Source organism: Onthophagus taurus, chromosome 2 (genome assembly GCF_036711975.1).
Source record: "Onthophagus taurus isolate NC chromosome 2, IU_Otau_3.0, whole genome shotgun sequence".
Taxonomy (NCBI): domain Eukaryota; kingdom Metazoa; phylum Arthropoda; class Insecta; order Coleoptera; family Scarabaeidae; genus Onthophagus; species Onthophagus taurus.
In genome coordinates, this window is record NC_091967.1 from 18,967,904 (window position 1) to 18,976,689 (window position 8,786).

Here is an 8,786-nt window from a genome sequence, read left to right on the forward strand (position 1 = left end):
TACCTCGGCCCAGGGTAAATACCCAAACAATACGTATAAAAGTGATACAAGTAAAAATATATCACATACCGAAAAAATGAAGAGGAAATGATGAAATGGACGTTGGAGACTAGGAATTGTCAACGATCCAAGACGTATTATCATCAGACGAATCTGTCGTAATTTAGATTAGATCAAGTTATTATTATTATTATCATCAAGCTATCCTTGGATATAGGCCTCCCCTATTCTGTTCCATTCGATTCTATTCTGTGCTGTCTGAACCCAATTGTTGAGCTTTGCCACAATGTTGACCACACCTTCGGCGCCAGTTCTTCTTCATAGGTCTTCATTTCGGTCTTTGCGTTACTTTGAGCCTCCTGCCAGTCGCTACCGTTATTGTTTCGGAGCCGTATGTCATAAGCGGAAATACGCATTGATTGAAAGCCTTTCTTTTCAAATATATAGGAATATCGTGTTGAAGATGTCTCTAAGTTTCCCGCAAACTGTCTATGTGAGTATGATCCTTCTGTTTAGTTCGCTTGTTTGATTATCTCTGGATACACGAACCTCATGGCCAAGATAGACATAGCTGTCAACCCTCTCAATCTCATTATCCCCAATGTTGATGTTAGACTTGGGAACAAGATTTGTTATAAATTTTGATTTGATGTTTATGCCTGTTTGGATTCAATCCAGTTCTTTAAATGCATTCTCCAGGACTGTGATGAACAATTTGGGTTCAACAGTGTATCGCTTTGTTTTACTCACAATCAGTAGTTTACTACTTCTACTCTCTTCAGTACTTTTATAAAATTTTACCGTCATTGTAGCATTCTTGTAGATGTTATAAACAAGTTTGGTGTATCGATAATCGACTCTGCATTCTTGAAGTGCTAGCAAAACTGCCATCAACTAAATTTAAATTAAATTTTATAAATACCTCTAAATACCCATCTTGGGTAAACACCCCCGGGTATATATCCAGGAAATTTACCCTTGAAAATAAATACCCGGGTATTTAACAACATTGGATATACGTAAGTAAGAATGTTGTTGTCCAGCAAACGTGAAGCAACACAATAAAAAAAAGAAAAGAATTGTTGGCGTACCAAAAAAAAAGTTGAAATAAATGACGAAAATAAATGAATAAAACAATTACGCAAAAAGAAAATAATAAATTTGAATTGAATTACGCGCACGACCCGTACCCCTGATATCAGTGTGGCGCACTATGGGCAATTTGAGCCGTTTGCTGATCATAAATGGGTTTTTCGAAAGTCGTAAAACCTATATAACGTCATATCTTCCCGAAAAGGTTGTTCAATGGAGAACCTAATTCAGCTATCAATAAGTAATTTCATCGTTGCATTTTAATAATAAACGTAGGATTATCCGATGACATCAATTTCGAGATTTCTTTAACTATCGCTAAAGTTTTAGCAGTTAGCGATGTTTAGCGATGGTCTACAATATATATAGTTTTAAAGACTATTTATTTCTTTAAAACATATAAAAAAAATTAGCTGCCAACATTTGCCTATTTAGAAGTTATTACCAGAAAACTAAAAGAGTCCACGTCACGCACAGAAGTGTTGTTTATAAGTGTCTTGTTTATTGACGACGTACATAACTTAAATGCAATATGGCTTTTCTTAGGTTAGGTAGCTTAAACTTGGCATACAGAATAATAATATCACGAGACTATAATCAATTTTCAGAATATCGGAAGAATCAATACTATACAGTGTGTCCACAAAAGTTATATCCGTAGTACATTTTTATTTAAATATAAAGCCCAATCATTTTTAATTATTAAAAAATAGTCTAATTTTAAAATTATTGTTATAAATATTTATTTATTTGCATGCTTTTCAAGTTATTCAACACAATATGTAATCAGTTTTCGGTTATATATTGTTGCCCATTAATTTAGTTGGCGTGAATAAATCTTCAACGGCCAATGGCGCACTTAATTTTTTTGGTAATATTGACTGAGCCAATCATTTGGCTCATGATTGGTTAAACCAGGAGTATACTGTATCTTTATCTGTTCTAAATGAAGAATGCGACGAATCTGTTGGTTCCATGCCATCTACATCTAATGAAAAGAGAGAAAGACCGTATCTACCTTACGAAGATTCTGCAGCATCTAGTAAGAGACGAAAAAATACCACATTGCTAAATGAATATGGATTTGATCGTATATACAGTGCGTATATTCAGGAATTACGGTCAATGGTAGAAAGTGATGAAGCAAATGTAGTGGAGACTATAAGAGATTTGCAGCCTGATGAAAAGAAAGCAATTTTAAAACAGATCCACCATGATAAATCACAACCATTGACTGTAGTTGAAGCATTAAGCGTTTACATTGATTTAGATTTCACTAAAGCACAATATTTATACCTTAGAAATCTAACCAATGAGAAAAGCTCCTTTTTATTGCCACCTTCTTATCACAACATCTAGGAAAGTAAAAAAAGCTGTTATCAACCTGTTTCTAGCATAGAAATCAGCAATACATATGCAAAGGTAACATCTTTACAAGATTTATTAAATCACACAAGTACGGTAGTGTGGCAAAATCTTGTCCCCTCTTCTGTGCGGATTTGTCGACCAATTTCAATCGAGTTTCTAAAGAGACTCCCGAGAAAACAAAAGCCGTTGTGCTCGACATGCACTATTTGCGGTGCTAATCCACAGCAAATGAATAATTTAGAAAAGGTGGCAACAAGACCAGAAAATGATAATGCATTTCGCTATCGTTTGTCAATGATACATGCCTCGATACGTTGCATGGAGATGATTTTACACATATCATATTATCTACCCTTCCGAAAGTGGTCAGCTACTACCGCAGAAAATAAACAATTAAAAAGAGATAAGAAAGCTTTGGTCCAGGCACGATTCCGCAAATAGCTTGGTTTGATTATTGATGAGCCAAAGAAATAAGTGGTAATACAAACGATGGAAATACTGCTAAAAGATTTTTTTTGTAATGCTTCTTCTTCGGCAGAAATTACCAGTGTCGACGAAATATTGATTAAGCGATTTCACATAATTTTTCAGGTGTTGACATCGGGTATTACGGAAACGGCAAAAATATACATTAAAAATTATGACTGGTATTACATGCCATCTTCCGTACATAAAGTATTAATTCGTGGTGAACGTATCATACGACATTTTGCAATTTTACCTATTGGACAGCTATCAGAAGATGTACAGGAATCTCGAAATAATGATTACAAAAAATTTAGACTACATCATGCACGAAAATGTTCTAGATATGCTACAAACGAAGATGTATTTTATATACTCCTTTATACATCAGATCCATACATAACGAATATTACAAATCAGTGCATTAAAAATGTAAAGAAACTTGACGAAGAAACCCTAGCTCTTTTAACACAGCATCACCTGGTTTCTGAAAATTAAATTGAATAAGTTGAACAGTGTCAAATGAGTACAGTTTCAGGTAAAGTACTACTTCCGGTTATGTGAGATGGTAGAAATTTTGTATCTGAAAGTTACTTATTCTTATTCAGATTTCTACAAAATTTTTTAACTATTTGTAAATCTGTTAAAGTAAACTGCTACTTCCGGTCGACAGATTTGTTCCAAAAGTTGGTAGAGATCAACAGTCTTAATTTAATAGCCGCATACCAAATTTCATGGAAGTAGATAATTGCGTCTTTGAGTTATCGTGTTTACGAACGCACGTATATAATACATACTATATACTAACAGATACATATGTACAGATGTAATGCTAAAATGGTCAAAATAGGTTCTAGGACCATCAAATGTATAGATTCATCACAACCTCGAAACGGTAGTTTGGGACAGAAGTTGTCTTCATATAGTTCGTATATAGGAGGAAATAAAAATAATAATAAATAATAAAAAGAAAATTGGTACTCTTACTTCCTGTAATGTAGAATATTCTTACCAAGTTTGAAAGGTTTATGTTTAAAAATAAAAAAGTTATTGATTTTTGATCAGCAAACGGACTAAATTTTCCATAGTGTGGCGTCGAGAAAGAAAATAAAAACTAATTCGTGAAATAAAAAAATGTAAACCAAAATTTTACAAAGAAAAATAACAAAAATTATTTTGTTTGATTTAACTGACAACAAAATACTGAATATTTTCTATTTATGATAATTTTATGATATATATAAAATATATTTAATTAATTTATTTGATTTAAGATTTAATGAATTTAATTTAAATTGTACTTAATTGAACAAAAGTTCACCGGGAAGCGGTATATAAAACAAACGTTTAGGTCTGACCTTGTCTTGACCACGTGTAGACGATCCAAGCAAATTCTTCCAGCTCCAGCGACAATCTCCTCCGATTCAGGGAAAGGAAAACTTATTGGGTAGTAGTAATGCAACTTCGACCAAAATCCTCAAGGAAGAACCCCCCGAAAAGGTAGAACTTCGAAAATGGATTGAAAAATCTCACAAAATAACCAAACTTCTGTTTCGAAAATGTTACAGAAAGGTTGCCAAAATGTATGCTCTTCAATTAAAACCTTAAATAAACACGAAGAAATTAGAAAAGAAAAAAAAATATACCTATATAAAAAGAAAAGAGTAGAAAGGATGGAAAAATAAGATATAAAAAAAAAATGATGATAATAGTTTAATTAATTTGGTGGTAAAAGGATGTATGTTTGAATAAATGAAGGTATGAATGTGTAAGGGAAAATATAAAATATATTTAATAAAAATATCTTACCTCAGATCTTCGAAGTTTAGTCAGAAAAACGTAGAAAAGTTTCAAAATACGGTTTAATCCGAAATAATCCGATAATTGGACGTTCAAAAACGTTACCAATAAATTGCACAACACGTAGATGAATCCCAAAAATTTGGATTAGGAACCAATCACCACGCGAAAAATTCAAAATGGCTTTACCAAAAATCCTAATTCTACGTGCGTACACGTACTGATCTGACATGAAAAGAGGAAGTGAAAATCTTATACAGACGATAAATATCCTCAAAAATTCACAAAAAATAGATACTTGCGCACAAGCAAGAATAACGAAAGAATTAACACCATCTTTTAGGGGAAACGAAGAAGTAAAATAAGTTTAGAGGAAAATAAATTGAAAAGGAAAAAGGAAAATCATGAAAGGAGATCTTCGGAGAATTGTCGCTGAAAAAGAAAAATTAATTAAACAAAAATTCAACAAAATAAACAAAAAGTAAACAAAATAAATCATCGCGAAATTTATGCAACTCAAAATACTCGATAACAAAATAAAATATCTAACCCAAAATAAAATTAAAACAAAGAATTGGGAAAGTAAAGGTTAAACACACAAATAAAACATTAAGGAAAAATACAACCGTAACAACATGTATGATTAGAAGTGGCTAGCTGTTGGAGTAGTTTTAATTGTTATAACATTGTATGTGAAAGCTGTTTGTTGCCTTCCTTTCACATAATAATAATAATAATAATAATTTATTTAATCACCTGGCTACAAATAGTAGATGTGACAAGTTCAAACCACATACAATATATAATACACAACATACACAATATTCAACAAAGAAAGAGAGAAATTAAATTATGAAGTATGACCTATGCTAGTTGACTAGGACTAATACTAAAATTAAATGACAAGTATTCCTGGCGGTCGTAAAACGCCCTTTCTACACGCATCATTTTTACTTTATGTTTAAATGAGCTAAGCGTATCAGCTTTTTTAATTGCAGATGGCAAATTATTATAGAGCTTTGGGAGGATCATACCGTGGACTCTTTTCAAAGAAAGCCGTCTTATGATGACCCAAGCACACCAAACTATCAAATCTAGTTTCGTAATTGTGTTTCATGACAGGGTATCTATCGACATGCTCCCCACATGAACAACTGATTTATATATATATATACTTTGAAGAGTAAGAAGCGAATTGGCCTTGAATGTATCTCTACACGAATCTCTGCAGTTTAGGTCGAAGATTAATCTTATAATGCGCTTCTGTGCTACAAAGGCACGCCGCCACTCCGTCGATCTTCCCCACAATAATATATTGTATGAGAGATGCGAATAACAGAGAGCATAATACGCATCTAATGATCCCGATAGCGGGAGGCATCCCTTCAACTTCAGAATTGCATAGAAGGACGAGTTCAATTTCGAAACCAGATGATCAACATGTTTGTCAAAACTTAGCTGCTCGTCTAGATAAACACCCAAAAACTTGCAGCTATTTGATAGAATGATATCATCGGCTTGCGGAAGCCTTCTCCTCTTATGGAAATTTACAAACACGGTCTTTTTTAGATTAAGAACAATACGATTTTGTTTGCACCAAAGCATCAAATGATTCAACGGTATGCTTGACTTTAGAAAAAAGCATATCAGCATCATTCGACGCCAGGGCAATTGACGTGTCATCGGCATACATGACTATGTGGACATCGGAAAGATACTCAGGAAGGTCATTTATATACAATAGAAAAATTAATGGGCCCAAGATTGAGCCCTGGGGAACTCCCAGTCGAACATTTGATTCCGATGAGTCCTGACCAGAGAGGACCACTTTTATTTTTCGTTCCTCCAGAAATGATTGAAGCCAATTTAAAATCGTGCCTCGCAAACCCAAAGCATACAATTTCTGCATGATGTACACTAGTGGCAGCGAATCAAACGCACGCGACATGTCGAAGAACAGACCCACAGCAAAATTGCCTTTATCCAGGTTATCGTAGATGAACTCAATAAAATTCAATGACGCAGTCTCTGTAGACAGGCCCCGCCTAAAACCATGCTGAGCATTACTAACAACATTGAACCTGTCCAGAAAACTCAAAATTTGCTCCGAGACGATGCTTTCAAATATCTTTGAAAAAACGCTAGTTATCGCTATTGGTCTGAAATTGTTGACATTTGTAGGATCACCAGATTGGAAAACTGGAATGACCCGAGAAATTTTCAGCGCCCCGGGAAAGATTCCAGAACAAACAGAAAAATTAAATACATATAAAACATATACTTGTTTTACAGTTAGTTGAATTAAATATTACAATAATAGCAATAAAATAATAACTAGGTAGTACTGAAGGAAAATATACAAATTAGTAATAATTTTTTTATGAGTATTCGTATTCATTTAATATTTACTCTAGAACAATATTACTTAGAACAACCAATATTTGGTTCATGTAAATTTTAGCGAATTTTTTCATTTTCTTCAATTTTACACCATTTCTCACTATTTCCAAGAGTTTTTAGCCATATTAGGATCTTTAGCGTTTGAATACAACCCAACTTCACGACAGTTATCAAATAATTTTCCACTAACGCCTTTTAAATCATTATATAACGCTGCGACAAATGTTTTTATCCATTTCAGATTTGTCTTACCTTTTAGCAGTTGCTTTTTGACACATCTTCCTGTATAAAGTAAGATTTGCTTATCGATGGAAACATATTTGTCGCTAATTATCCAGAAGTACTCATCGTCGAGATTGTGAATGTCGGCGTTATTAACTACTTTTAAACGCGATTTTTAAATTGCATTTAACTAATATTGCATTGTACTAAAGAAGAAGTTATTCTTAAGAGAGAAAATTTTAGTTACAAAAGCATTAAATTAGTAAAAATTAAGATACGCGTTTATCAATTTTCATCTATGTGATAGTTTTAGGCGTTAAAGTTGTTTGAATTAAACTTAGTAGGATACTGCCTTTTTAAACTTTTGATTTTTCATAATCATGTGGTACATAATTACAAAGCTATTAAAATCAAACAAGTATGAAATCATACATCTTGATTATTCAGTATCGATATTTAATTCATTAACGTGTATAACCATTTAAAAACAGATCGGAAATGCGCTTTCTCTTTTTACAAGTTTAGATACTTCTCGTTTTTGAAGATCATTGCACTTGACCCGTGGACACACTTTTAACCTTGACCGAACCTCCGATTACACTAACTAAGAAATCTCGAGTCAATGTATTTTTTACACAATCCAAATTAACATCGAAACTGTTTTATAAAAATTTGTTATTGTAGAATATTTATGTAATACCACTTGAAAAATTTGTATGAAAAGAACATTACTAAAAATGTTAAAGAGATGCAAATTAGCAAGTTTTAATGCCTGAGAATCAACGATTTAGTTATTCTAGCCAAACATCATCAGCTTATGTATAAAAGTGTATTAATATAAATATATTTTTTTAATTATTTTTATTTTAGCAGAAATATACAACAAATATGATATATGAAGATGAAAAATACGAACAATGTAGGATAAAATATTTGTGCACAAATAGTCATGTTTTCCTATATAATGGAAAAATAATTAAATAAGCTAAATAATGGAAAAAGTATAAATTATATATAAAGAAAATTAAATACAAACATTACCTTTTTTTGTGTTTTAATTAAAATAACTTGTGGCCGTGAATCGTCTTATCGGTAGCATAAATCTTCCAATTCTGGAATATATATTGCTAATTAAAATTAAAAAATGTTTTAAAATTCCCTCTTTATGAATTTATTAACTTGTTTGCATTCCCGTGTAATTCGTGGTAAATGTTCAAAAAAGAAGCTATGGTACTATGTAAATATATCTCGTTACATTTTTCAATTATAAACAACCCGTAAATATATATGGGACGTTAAAGCCTTTTACGGATTAAAGAAGCTTTAACCACACATGAGGGAATTTATTTGTACCATCAAAGTTCATTCCTCTCTGAAACCAGATTCCATCCTGTTTAATTTATGTTTCAGCCTTCCCACGATTAGTACCTATATATAAA